At 34.1% G+C, this 15,494-nt stretch overlaps 1 protein-coding gene across 1 annotated transcript in view; it reads left to right on the top strand.

Moving 5' to 3' along the window:
• CNTN6 (contactin 6) overlaps positions 1-15,494 on the top strand; it is a 675,643-nt gene that overhangs the window by 62,581 nt on the left and 597,568 nt on the right. Inside the window, 1 exon segment of the mRNA XM_082345413.1 lies at positions 163-3,471. The gene's annotated coding sequence lies outside the window, so the exon portion shown is untranslated.

Below are 15,494 nucleotides of genomic sequence, written 5' to 3'. Positions count from 1 at the left end.
TAGAGAATGGACTTGAGGGTATGGGGAGGGGGAGGGGTGAGATGTGACAGGGTGAGAGAGTGGCATGGATATATATACACTACCAAATGTAAAATAGATAGCTAGTGGGAAGCAGCCGCATAGCACAGGGAGATCAGCTCAGTGCTTTGTGACCACCTAGAGGGGTGGGATAGGGAGAGTGGGAGGGAGACGCAAAAGGGAGGAGATATGGGGATATATGTATATGTATAGCTGATTCACTTTGTTATACAGCAGAAACTAACACACCATTGTAAAGCAATTATACTCCAATAAAGATGTTAAAATAAAAAAAAAGATATATGCTTCTATAAAAATTGAAAACGCACTCTACGGGCCCTCTACCTTGAAGGTGGGGCATACCCCTTGGTTAAGCTCTGATTCTATTTTCTGAGAATCCTTTGCACAGTGGTCTCTGTAGCCCCTGGTCTTACCTTCTTAAAGATACTTTCTAATTTATTATCCTTCTTGACTATATCCATAGGAGAGACTAGGAAATATCCCCTATTAGGATATGAACAGCTTTCTCAGCCTACCTCCTGTCTGCAACTTTTGAGGCCCTACCTGACTGATTTACATTAGATATCTGTTAAGACCAGTTTCCTACTTTTAGTACCGGTTTCTGTATCAATCTAATCTTAATACAACACAAGTTTATTTCCTGTTACATTTTGAACATGGGGCAGCAGGGAAGCTCTGCTCATGGTATCACCGAGGGACATAGCTGATGGGGGCTCTGTTTTAACACAGGCCTTCATAGGGGCTAAAACAGGTAAAAGGAATGTGGCTAAAGTGGCAATTTTTTTAAAGCTTCTTTCTAAAATGATAATTGTTATTTCCACTACTGTTGTTGGTCAAAGCAGTCACATATTCATGATATAAGTAAAATATTACCATTTATCTAAAATGATGAAAACAAGAGTTCTAGGTAACAACATTAAATGATTATCACATATGGAAAAATATTTTTTTAAGATTTTTAGCTATAACTGTGGCATTAAAAAATGAGAAGTTAGTCCTGAAAAGGGTGCAGTAAGTGTGGGAATATTTCCAAATACTTTCTGTCAATACATAATTTATATAATTCTATAAAAATTAACTTGTTAGCATAAATCTATATAAAATAAACTCTTAAAACTACTATGTGAATTTGGCAAGGTTACTGTACATAAGATCAACACAAAAAATAATTACATTTGTATATACTAACAATGATCATGTAGAGAATGAACTTAAAAAAAACACAAAACCATTTGAAAAACAGAAAACTGTTGTTCTACAACTGATCCAAGAAAAATGAAATACTTAGGTATAAGTCTAACAAAAGATTTATAAGATCGAAAGAAATTAAAGAACACCTAAATAAATGAAGAGATATATCATGTTCATGGATTGAATGACTCAACATGCAAAGATATCAATTCTGACAAACTGATTTACCTATTTAGGCATTTTTTATTTTTAGTGAGGTCTGTGTGTATCAGTGAGATTTGATATAATTTCTATCAAATCCCAGTGAGGCTTTTTATAGACATAGACAAACTTATTCTTCAGTTTAATAGTGCCACAATTACTGAAGCCCGCACGCTTAAAGCCCATGCTCCGCAACAAGAGAAGCTACCACAATGAGAAGCCCACGCACTGCAACGAAGTGTAGCCCGCTCGCTGCAACTAGAGAAAGCCTGCACACAGCAACGAAGACCCAATGCAGACATAAATAAATACACTTATATTAAAGAAAAAAAGAAAAAGAATTGAATGGGATGAATTATTCTACCTGAATATAGGCCTACTATATAGATACAGGAGTCTGACAGTGTGGTATTGGCAGAGGTATAGGCACATAGAGCAATAGAGCCCAGAATTAGACTCACTCAATGATGTCCAACTGGTTTTTGACAAAGGTAGCAAAGCAATTTGATGGAGGAAAGATAGGCTTTTCAACCAATGGTGACTGATTATAGGCAATAAAAATAAACCTTGACCTAAACCTCCTACCTTACATAAAAATCAACTCAAAAATGGACTACAGACTTAAATATAAGAAGTAAAATTATAAAACTTAAAAAAATTAAGCAGAAACCTTCAGTATCTATAGATAGGCAAAAAGTTCTTAGACTGATATCAAACATGTTTCATAAAAGATTGATAAATTGGATCACATCAAAACAAAAACAAACACAAAAACAAACAAAAACAACAACAAAAAAACTTCTGTCCTGTCAAAGACCCTGTTAAAAGGATGAAAAAAACAAGATACAGATTGGGAGAAAATAATTATAAACTACAAATCCAAAAGAAGACTGGTATCTAAAATACATAAGGAACTTTTAAAATTCAACGGTGAAAAAACAAACACTCCAATTAGAAAATGGGAAAAGGTATAGAGATATTTCACCAAAGAGAATGTACAGATGACAAATAAGTACATGAAAAGATATTCAACATCAGTAGCTATTAGATAGATGCAGATTTAAAATACAGTGAGATATCACTACATACCTACATAAGTGACTAAAATGAAAAACAGTAACAACACCAAATGAAGATGAGGATGTGGAGAAACTGGGGGAGACTATCTCCCATATATTATGGGAATGTGAAATGTTACAGAAACTCTGGAAGACAGTTTGGCAATTTGTTATGAAACTATATATCAATTACAACACAATCCAGCAGTAGCACCCTTGGACATTTATCCTAGACAAAAACAAATGTACGATAACACAAACCTCTGTACACAAATGTTCATGTCAGCTTTATTAAAAACAGCCCCAAACCGGAAACAATCTAGATATCCTTCAGTTGGTGAATAAACATATGGTTATATATCTGTGGCATGGAAGAGTACTTAGCAATGAAAAAGAGCAAATTACTGATACCTACAACAATTTGTATGACTCTCCAGAGAATTATGTTGAGTGAAAAAAAAAGTCAATCCAAAAGGTCACGTACTTTATAAATCTATTTAGATTACATTTTGAAAAGACAAAATTTTTGAACTGGCAAACAGATTAGAGGTTGCCAGGGGTTAGGAAAGGAGGTATGGCAAAGGGTAGGTGGTGGATATGGTTGTATAAGGCAGCATGAGGGATCCTTGTAGTGATGGAATTGTTCTGTATCCTAACTGTGGTGATGGATACACAAACCTACGTATGTGATAAAATTGTATAAAACTAAAAAATACACACACATACACACATACAGATAAGTACCAGTAAAACTTGAGAAATCTGTATAAGACTGGTGAATTGTACCAATGTCAATATCCTAGCTGTGATGCTGCACTATGTAACAGTGGGGGAACCTCGGTAATGAGTATATGGGATTTCTCTGTACTATTTCTTATAACAGCACATGACTCAGTTATCTCAAAATAAAAGTGCTCATTGAAATTAATTTGGCAATATAACTCAAGATCTTAATTACTTTCAGTTACTTAAGTGTAAGAATGTCTTACACACAATGCTGACATAGATCTGTATCAGTCAACATTTGGAAGTAACTTCAAAGTAAGGTAACTGATAAACACCAAGCCTCAAAATATATGCCTAGGTAGATCACATTAGTATAAACCAAGTTGTCTGAGTCTGGTCTGTGTCAGTGAGTGTTCAGCTAAATGGAAACAATCCAATTATCAATGGTTAACTCTGGTGATTATAATGTGGGGTATTGTAAAGAAAGATGAAGTTTACTGTATATTCAAAGTAATTCTCACTGAGATTTTTATAATGCACATGTGTAAATTTGTAATTAAACTGGTTTCTTTAAGAAGAGTATGTGCTTATAAGGAATAACACTTGCTATGTAACTGAATAAAGCAGAGTACATATTTGCTCATAAAGTGTGGTTTGTGCACTAGATATTAGCTTTTTGGTATTTAGCCATACTTTTTATTAATTCTTAAGTTTCTAGTTCATAGTGCCTACTGCAGAAGAAGTCAATAGATACTAATAAATATAGATTGTGTATAACACAACATACATAAAGGAAAGGAGACTGAAGGTGTTCAGTAGATTATAAGGAAATTATTGTTTTAATCATATCTATGGGTGATTTCATTGTTTTTCAAATTTTGGCTGCTCAAGATATCAAAATTCATATGATGAAAAAAAAATAGCTCTCAAATGGGTTCATGGTGATCCAATTACCGAAGTATGTAAGAAATACAATCCAGTCACTTTGTCATTAATTTTATTTAAATAAATAATCCAGCATATTCTCATGTTACATATGACATCAAACAGTGAGGATTATTATGTTCAAAGGAAATATTTGCAAGCTCCTGATATTTTTGAACTTGGTCTTGCCTGGTTTGAAGTACGGATTGAGCAGCAGATTAAAACCTACATGTTCAGTCACATCTCTAAATGATGTTTCACTTGTTCGACATGTCATGGCATTTCTCTTTAACAGTCTCAGTTAACTTGCTTCTTCAACATATGTACTCATCTTAATCATTCACTTATCCTTGAAGTAGCCAAATTTAAATGCCATGTGTTTTTATTTGCAGAGCATGGAATCAATCTCATTATACTCTTGAATGCACAGCTTTTACTAGGAGATCCTCCTTCTAAGCCAAAAAATCAATTTATGTTTATCTGGAGGAATGATATCTTCTTCTCTGTGTTGGCAGAGTGGGAAAGAGAGGGAGAGAGGGAACAAGTTCGCTTATTATACGTTAAAATGTAACTCAGTGGCTAACTCCCGTGTGCAGGGTGGATCTCGGCAGCTAATTTACCTTGTCAAATCATGTTATTCTCACTTTTAAATTCATTTGTTCTTTCTGGATAATGTAACTGAAGTCGATGTTCTGCAAGGGAAGATGCACGATCACATTAAATGCATTGATGTGTTAATGTGTTACAACATAGTATGATGTAGCCGTAGTCCAGTGTTCACTAGGACTCTCAGGAATGACTTTGTCTTAAAGATCAGGAAGAGCTGTTTTGCAAGGACTAACACAGGAGACAATAATTCTGCAAGATCAAGGGATTAGTGTGGGGAATGAAAATCCAGAGCTTACATTCACAGCTTCATGGTGAGTTTATATCGAGTTTGCTTTTCTCAATTGTTAGTATGCTAAGATTCAGAAAAGAATTCCCTCTGAGATGTCTCTTGCATGATTTGTGTTGTAGATCAGAGAGCACTCAAGAAATTTGGGGGGCTTCACATGATGATTTAAGATGGAAACACATTAGTACTGATCTTTACAGTTTGACAAAATACTTTCACATCTATAGCTTTAGGTGATGTTAGTAAAAGCCTTGTAAGTAGGCAGACCAGTTATTGACTCCAGAAAGGTTAAAGAGATTGATTAAGATCACATATTTGGAAAAAGACAGCACTGAGATGGTAATTTTTGCCTATTGATGGAAAGCAATGAATGAATGAATGAATGTAAATGAATGAATGAATGACAAAATAACCAACTCTAGGTCTTTCTTACAAGTAGTACAGCATTGCACCTACTAGCTCATATGGCATATACCACTTAACATTGCGTGTTCCCCCAAAACTTTTTTTATGCATTTGGAGGTAATCCTTTAAAGAGATGGTGTGCACAAGCCTCAATGAAATTATTGCTTTTGTGAATAAATATTGGATGTGTCAGTTTAGATATAAAACATGCTCTGGTAGTTTGCACAGTGTAAAACTCTCAGCTTTGTCTCTATTTGATAAGAAGCAGTGACATCTGGGAGTAATGTCAGAGGCAGTAAGAATTCTGTATTGTTAGATCTACAGAACCACTGTACACGTGATTTTACCAAGTGATATGAAACAACATTCTCACTTTTATAATTGTAAAGGACTAAATGTCCTTGAAAAATCTTTTTAATCAAGCAGTGCAAATTTGGAATTATCCATATTTATTCACTTCCTGAATTGAAAACCATCAGAAGGAATTCTGTATCATATTGATGTCATTTTTATTACTGCTACATCAGTGACTAATTGAAGTATACTTTAAGCTTAAAGAATATGCTGCTATGCTTAATTATGTTAATAAACATATTTTATCACTTTTAACACAAATGCTATTTCATTATAATTAAATAGGTTTTAGAAACATTGATTTAGTTGACAGTTTGCAATACCATGAAGAAATGGGATGAATAAGTCAAGGTATGTTTTATGTCTTACAATTGATGAAATACAGGTTCATGAGTCTTTTTTGCCTATAACTTTCATTAGTTAATGGTATTTCCATTAGTTATATTGCACATATGTCATGGCAAAAGGAAATAATGAGTGTTTTTATCAAGGAAGAACAAGTTGTAAGTTATGAATTATTTTCTTCCTACTGCAAGTAAAACTTAAGCATAGGTATTACCAACCAAGATTTGGCATTGCTCAAGTTTCAGGCTATAATCAGCTCTTACCACAAGTACTATAAGAGCCTCCTAATTGGAATACCTGCACTCACTCTGCCTAGGCTCAAATACTCAAATTCTGAAATCTGTAACCACAGGAATTTTGTTTTTAATCAAACATAATGACATCCACTCCATTGCTTAAAACCCCTCAGTGGCTCAGAACTTCTCTTAGTATAAGACATTGTATTAGAGAAAGAATAGCTGCCGTAACACATAGACCCCAAATTTCACTGGCTTAACACAGTACAAGTTTCTCTTTCATTCATGTTCAGTAAAAAACAGATGTCTCTGCTAGGCGCGATTCAATCTAATTATGATATGAGAACACCAGTTCCATCCCTTAAGGACTCAGAGTTTGCTACATTCTGATGGAAGAGTAAAGAAAGGGTGAAGAAGTCACATTACTCCTTAATCATGTTATTCCAGATGTGCACATAAATTTTAACACATTCCATTGGCTTGAAATAGTCTGATGGCCATATATAGCTGGACTTATATCTGGGGTTTATGTTCCTTCAATGGAAAGCCACTTCCAGGGAGTTTTCCACCATAAATGGTGAGATAGTTTTCAGTGGATAGCCAACTGTCTCTGCTACAATTCTATCCCCCAAAATGCCATGTAAGACCCTGTATTTCTGGCCTTATCAAGTACCCTGCACTCCTTTGGCTCACACGGGTGTTCCTTCTATCTCTTTAATGCCACAAGATTCCTTTTAATATAAAGTTTTTGCACATGTATTTTCTTTTTGCCCCTGGGTTTCAGCATAACTGTGAATTCTTTGTCAAATTCTGATCCAACCTGAGTCAAGTCCTTTTGTTATGTATTCTCATAGCTACACCCTACTGTGTCTCTCTACTCTGTAGCATTTGTCTCTGTTGCAATCTTTACATGTATTTGTCTCATTGTTAAATAAAATACTCACTAGAATATAAGCTTCACGAGCGTGAGTATTAAGTTTAGTTTTGTTCACTCTTATTTCCAGGCTCTAATGCAGTACTTAGCATATAGTGGGCATTCAATAAGTACTAAATTAATTAATTAATTGACTTTGACCTAGTACTCTTCAAAACATTTTAAACTGCTACTGAGACCTTCTAAATGCAAACATTCACCAAAAGTGTTTTCTTCCATTTTGACAAAAGTTAATGCCTTAATTTAGGTTCTCTCAGAAGCAGACCCTAATTTGAAATATTCAAGTGAATGTAGTTTATTACTGGGAATGGAGAACGTGAAGAGAGAAATGGGAAAGTGATACAGGGAAATATAGGTAACCAATAATGTGTTATTAAACCACATTGGGTGAATGAAGCTGACTTTCATAGGGAAGACTGGGAAACAATGTAAAAAGAACCCAGAAATATCCAACTTAATGGTCAATGGACTTGAGGTATTAATACACTCCTCATCATCATTACTTTAGGAGGAAAGTTGATTTTCCAGCAGGGATAAATCAAACAGAGTGGCCTTCTGAGAAAAGATTCTGGACAAGGATATGCAGATGTTGGCAGTTGGAAGTTCTCAGATGCATTGAAAAATTTTATGTATATATAAAATTATATGTGTGTGTATATATATATATATATATATATATATATATATATATATATTCACGCAAGACATTTATAGCAACTGCTACAGTTTACCTGAGGCTTAGTACTGCTGTGATCATGTAGCTCAAGCCTTTCTCCCTCTCACCTTTGACTATTATCTTTCTGGTCTTTAGTTTATGCTCTTTCCCAATCTATCTAGAATACCACCGACAGATGAATATTCTTAAAGCATGCCATCCCTCGTGTTATGTGCTTTGTCAATAGTCTTCAGTAAGTATTCTGTTGTTATAAGATTCAGCCCAAACTCATAGCTTACATTCATATAAGTTAGTCTTATTATGCTTTTTTTCATTCTTGACATCCATTAACAAGTTTTCTCCTTTGATATGGTCTTGTGCTTTTCTGCATAACTCCCCTTATCCCCACTACCTGGAATAATCTTGGCTTACTGAATTTCCAGTATTCTTTAAGATTGCATTCAAATCTAAGATTTATTTAAACACTGTTTATTAGAATGTTTAATCTTGGAGCTATCTGAATGACCTACCTTAGAAGGTGATCAGTTTGCCATTCCTATACATTTTTAAGTACAAGTTTGGCAAAAACGTGGTGAGGGTTATCCAGGGGAGACTGGATGAGTAATGCATTATATATCTAGACCTCTGAATGCCTTCTTATCCTGTGATTCTATGAACCTCTTCCTAATTAGTTCAACCAGTATTGATCATTTTGTAAAATGCCTGTGACAGGCATAGTTTTAACTAGGCTTTTGGAACTAATCATCTATAGCAATTTTCATACATCAATTTCTCATCTCCCCTACTAGATAATAAATTCTCAGAGGGAATTTATGTTGCATCTCAGAGATGCAACATAATTCAATCTATATCTCAGAGTGCCAGTATTTTGCTTATGGTAAGAACTAAAATTATCTAAAATGAGCCAATACATTTTTTCAGTGACCTTCAGGAAGCTTCATTTTCCTTTCTTGATCCCAACCACCAGTGAGCATGTACTGAGTATGTAGTGATCCTAGCCCTGTTGACCCTGAGCAGTGTGGTGCTACATAGTTCTACTCTCAGAGTGAATATTCCACTCAGAAAATAAACTATAAAAAAACCCTTTGATTATCTTGTTTCTAGAAATCATATGTTACAAATTTCAGTGTTAATGAATAAATAATGTACATTTTCTTTGGGTGACTTATGCAGGTGAGTTGGAAATGCTTATATTTATATACTAGAAATACTGTGGGAGGTTTAGTAGTTCCCAAGCCTTGCCCATTATCTGGTAAGTGTTCCCTACTCCAAAGTGGTAGCTCCTGTGGACGTGTTTGCATTATGTGTTTCTACCCATCCCATTTTTTATTGATGGGTCTGGGGTATATATGTGCAAAATGGAGACAAAAATAGCTGATCTTTTTACTGTCAATATATACACTGAGTGCAAAAATAAGAGTATTCAGCTATACAGGGAAAAATAGATATAAAATTCAATATGTTACTGAGTACAAAAAACTCACTTTAACAGTTCTTTTGCCCTTTGAAATATACTATATTTTCTCAATTCATACACAGATTTAAATTTTTCTTCTCACCCTTTCTAGCATGCATTCACCCACATACTGCCTCACCACAATTTCATCCTGTTTCTCAGCTCATTATTATGATTAACTGTCGCAGTGATAAATTAAATACACAACTCTAATAAAGAGAAAATATACTGCAAATTTTTCTTGTATAGAGTCCATTTATTTCTAATTTTATTTGCAATGCTAGTGCATTCTTTGTGATTTCTCTCATCACCACCATCATCATCCCACATACAAGAAACAAAAAACGCAAACTAAAGAGTAAAAGTATTACTTAAGCTGAATACTGGTCCATTCCAGATCTGGCTCAAAGGCAAATCTTCTAGGCAGGATATAATCTAGAGTTTTGAAAGTCAAAGTTTGATTCTTGGATAATTAGCAATGGTACCACTTGGGAGCTTGTTAGAAGTATAACCTCAGATTCTATCTCAGACCTAATAAATCACAATCTGCAACTTAACAAGTTCCTCGAGTGGGTTATATGCAAGTTTTGGACATGTGAGACCTGGACATTACTGTAGCAGAGATGACTGGGTATCTACCAGCAATTCTTTATTTTATGTTTTTTTAAATAAAAGAACCTCTTAGTTTTAGCTGGTTACTAGGTTAACCATCAAGAGAGTACATTTCTCAGTTTTTCTTGCAACTTCCTGTAGTGATGGGACAAAGTTCTGCCCAGTGGAATGTGAGTAGAAGGTGGTCTGTGATTTTCAGGTCAGGCCTAGAAAGTGAATGTGTGTGAGCCCTGGTCCTGTTCCACATGATGCTGCCTGACAGATGGTGACAATCTGAACAACTAAATTGGACCCAAAGGAGGAAGCCATATATTAAAGATGAGAAAACCAACTTTGGACTGCTAAACTAACCCTAAACTACTCTGTGAGAAAGAAAAAAAAAGTTTTATCTTGCTCATGACACTCTGTTTTGTCATTTTATTAATATTGCAATTGCATGGATAATATAATATCCAAAAGTTAATTTTATCTTTGTCATTCTATTTAAACCACATCTATGACACAAAGATATAGTGAGTTGTATTTTAAACTCCCATCACGACATTTTTAACAGCTGAATCACCTCACTACAAGCCAATGATTAACTTAAGTCAGTGATCATCTTTATCTCTTTTGCAACTTTCAAATTTGTGTTACTTAGCAGCCTTTAATTTAAGCATATGTTGCTCTTTCTAACAGGTAAAATGATCAAAATATTACCAGAAAAAAGTCATAAAACAAGCCCTAAAGTGTACAGCATAATTAAACAATTATTTATCTTTCTGATTTTCAATGTTAATTTTGGTCTTATACTTTAAACCCCAGATAATTGCATTTTTCTGATTATACAGCTTTATACTTGGCAAAACAAACCCTGTTTAACATAGGGACTTACCTTTCTACAACAGGATCCCCTAGAGTTTTAGGACATATTCCTGGCATGATGTTCTGTATAGAGAATACGTTCATTTACACAGTCTTTCCCAACTTTTAAAATATTATTTTCTAAAACAGTTTTAGGTTTACAAAAAAAAAAAAAAAAATTACAATGATAGTACAGAGAGTTACCATACATCTAATACCCAGTTTTCCCTGTTATAAATATCTTGCATTAGGGTACTGTATTTGTTACAGTTAATGAACCAGTATCAAAACATTGTTATTAACTAAATTTCATAGTGTATTCAGATATCCCTCATTTTTACATAATTGTCCTTTTTCTGTTCCAGAATCCCATCTAGTTCCATTTTGTGGTCATGTCTCCATAAATTCTTTCAGACTGTAACAGGTTCACATTTTCCTTTTTTTTGCTGACCTTGGCTTTTTTTCTTTTTTTTTTTTTTGGAACACAGGTATTTTGTTGGCTTTCCCTCTATTGCAATTTGTCTGATGTTTTTCTTATTATTGTACTGGCAGTGTGGGTTTTGGGGAGGAAGATCACAGAGATACAGTGCCATTTTTATCACATCATATCAACTATATATACCATCAATATTATTTAGGACTTGATCTTTATCACCTGGCTGAGAGAGAGCTTGTCTGGTCTCTCCATTGCAAAGTTACTTCTTTTCTCTTCTGTTCCCCCTTTCCATATGGTACTCTTCAGAAGGCCCTCATATGCACAGTCTACATTTATGTAGTGGGGAGTTATGTATCTCCTTTCTGAGGGTAGAGTAGCTACATAATCTGAACAGAGTTTTTATGCACTTTTTCTTTACTTTTTATGTTTATCTTAATGTTTATCTCCTAAGATAATGCTGTTTCTGAATATTTGGTAAACACATTTCAGAAAAGCCTAATTGTCCATATCTTTATATCCATAATATAATGGAGAGAACTAACCTAAATTTATGTGTGCTTTAATTATGGAATAAACTCTTGTGTCTGATATACTGGTTTAAGGAAGATAACACAATACTTTTAACTAATATTTACTGACTGCTCGCTGTGTGAAAAGAACTATTCTAAGTGGTTTGCATGTATTATTTAATTGATATTAAACCCCACTCTATTCCAATGATTATTATTAATCTACCACTGGGGCTCAGAGAATTCAATAATTTTTCCAAGTTTTCACAATTGTTAAGTGGTAGATCAGGGAATTTAGTCTAGTCTTATTCAAGTGAGGTTTAGTGACAGTTATGAGATTGGTATTAGGTATTCAAATGTTATATTAAGGCAAAAACACATTTACTCAGTGAAACTTAGAACACATATCATTTGAATATTTCAGCTGTGAAGAATTTTGGTTTCAATTTTTATATAATGATAACTGCATGGTCTAATGCAATCATCCAAAAACCACTCAATTTCAAATGATAATCCACCCACATAGCATTAGTCATCTGAGAACATACACAGATTTGGATTTGGAAAATTGCAAAATATTGTGGGTGAGTCATGACATCTACAAAAAAAAATAGTTTTGTCCTCTTGGTATGCCCTCTAAGAGGATTTTCAATGATTCATAAGTGAGCATGATAGAAAGTAGGTAAGCGTTTTTAAAATTCTGTTGATGGCACGAGAACAGATTTTCATACCCAATTAAAAGCGTTCCATTTGTGATCTGCTGGAGTATACAAGTGTTTCCTATTTTCACTGCATTAATTGTACTAGGATATAAATTGTATAACAAAATTCACAGGCAACTGAGAAATTTTACAATGATATCGTGGCAGGCATAGCAGCCTGGAAGCAGTTTTGCAAGTATGATATTTAACAGCCATAAAAGTTTTACTGAATTAAATGTACTTATAACTGGCAGTTAAAGAATTAACAAGACACCAGTCATTTGTACAAGTTTCCAAACACAGTGACATTGATTAGAAATGCCCTTGCTCCAGAGATAGCAAACAGAATGACTTGTAAGATTCTGCTTTAATGGAAACAGTAATGATGCATTTGATAGGTGTTGCATATAGAAAATGAATTAAGGACCACTCCGCCATCATCTCGTTTTTTTATAAGAACAGTGCCCTCTGGCTAAATTTCATGTTAACAGTGGTTCTCATTTACTTCTCTCTTGCAATTTCCATTACTCTAAAATAAAACTTAGATAAATTCATTGGACTGCCTACTTTGACATACATATTTTAAGCCTGCAAATTCTAGAGAGATTTATATGGCTTTATAACTTGTTTTCAGCTACAATATGATCACACTGTGTTATCATTTTAAAAGTGTCAGTGTTAGATAACAGGTCACTGGTGGAAGTAAACGTCAAGGTATCTAACATGTATCTTTTCAACTGAATTCACAAATATGGATCTCAACAATGGCTCAGAGGCATTATTAAGTATGGGAGCTAATATTTCTCTAATATGACTGCATAAAAAAAAGCCACCAGCATCTATAATGTTTAACACAATCCTGGTGAAATACAAAATAGGATAGCTCTTTCCCTTAATATGACACCAATAGTTAGTGCATTCATGTTGAGACTTCCTTGATGCAATGTCTCTCATATTGCTTTTCTTTGCTGTTTAAACCATTATTTGAAACTGATTTAGCTTCAATTTGGTTTCACAGATACATGTGTCAGGCATTTTATCCTTTTGATGGACGTAGGTTTCTGATTATGATTCTATAGCTGTCAAATTTCACATTCAAAATCTGATCCCAAACTACCAAACGTATAGAGTTGAAGCCCTGATTGTAAAATATTAATGATTCAATTCAACTTCTTCACCCTAAGTCAAACAAATCAAAAATCAAAATTTGATACACTTAGCTATTTAAAAAACAGACATTGATTAAATAGCCATGGGATATCTAATCAATAAAATAACCACATGGCCACGAAGAGTGCTATAATAGAAGAAGATGGAATCACACAGAAAAATGGTTACAATGTATTTTAGGTAAAAAAAAGGAGTCTATTAAACCTTAAGATCCTAATTTCAAAAAGAAATAGTTGAATACCTGAATATATAAACAGGCAGATAGGTAAATAGTGGATCAAGGAAAGAAGAGAGAGATAGATAAAAGGATTGAAGGAGACAGAAATGATAAAAATGATATTATCCTTGATTTGTTTCTTTGTGTTTTTGCATTTTTAAAAAAATAAATAATAAAGTATATCTGTATGTATTAAGAACAGAACAACTCTCTCATTACTGAAACGATTAGGAGTTTTAGTAATCAGTTCATGCCTAATCCCTTTATTTTGAAAGAACTGAAAATCCAGAGGGCACGGATTTATACCAAGAATTATAGTGTCAGAGCAGAAGCAGAAACCAGAAGCTAGAGCGCTGATCTCCTGGTTAGTGTTGACCTAACGAGACCTCAATGCCTCTCTCCTTCCCCTGCCACTTGGTAACTTACTGGTAGTTCTTTATTAGGCATCTCAGGTGTGGATCTTTCATGGCAAAATGGGCTTGAAATGATCTTATAAGAGGGTAAAACAACTTTTCAAATTCTCTGACAGTTTGGGAAATAATGGAGAAATCGTTAAGAGACCTCTGTCATTAAAGGTGGGCTGGGAATGTATATGTGCAAATAATGTATTCACAGAGCCACCTTGCAGCTAGGAGTTATAAAAATAGACTCCACAAAGGTACATTTTGTGTGGCATTCTAAGTGCAAAGTAACATGTTTAAATTCAATTTTGTTTCTCAATTAAAGTGATGGGGAATTTTAAGAGATTGGCTGACTCATGTGTAGTCAAGCCCATCATATATTGACAGAATGTGGTATACGGAAGTTGTTATTCATTATTAATTATGGTGAAGAAATTAGTGAAGACGTGGGTAGGAATTTTGATGAATACTCCATTTCCTCCTTTCTTGTTGTTTTTCATGGATTGAAAGAGTTCAAATGCTTTTGGTGATTGTTTTTGCTTATGGTGTGAGATGTGGAGCTAAGTTTACCTTTTGTCGAATGGCTATGCAGTCATCCCAGTACATGTTATTAACAAGTCTATTTCTATCTCAGTGATTTGAGATGCCACTGTTGTCATATACTAAGTTCCCCAATATATTTAAGTTTAATTCTGGACCTTCTATCCCATTCTTCTGTTTGTCTAGTCATGTGCCAGTAATACTCTATTTTAATTGTAGAGACTTTGTAGTATCTTTTAATGTCTGGTAAGACTGGTCTTCCCTGGTATTTCTTCTTTTACAGTGTATTCCTGGGTACTCTTGCATGTTTTTTCTTCCATCTGAACATTAGTATCATGTTATCTAACTTTGTAATTTGTTGGTATTTTGATTAGGTTTGTATTGAATTTATAAAACAACTTATGGAGAACTTACATCCTTATAGTGTTGAGTCATTTTATGCAAGAACAGGGGGTGCCTTTCCATTTGTTCACGTCTTCTTTAGTGTCTTTCAGGAGCATTAAAATTTTCATCATACATGTATACATTTTTAATTAAATTTATTCCTAAATATTTAGTATTCTTTTTGCTATTGTACATGGGGTTTCTCTTAAGTTCTCTAACTGTTCACTGTTAGAGACTACAT

The sequence above is a fragment of the Balaenoptera borealis genome (genome assembly GCF_965194805.1).
Source record: "Balaenoptera borealis genome assembly, chromosome: 12".
In the NCBI taxonomy this organism is placed as follows: Eukaryota; Metazoa; Chordata; class Mammalia; order Artiodactyla; family Balaenopteridae; genus Balaenoptera; species Balaenoptera borealis.
Note: the sequence above shows the minus strand (reverse complement) of the source record. Positions and strands in the feature narration are given on the sequence as shown.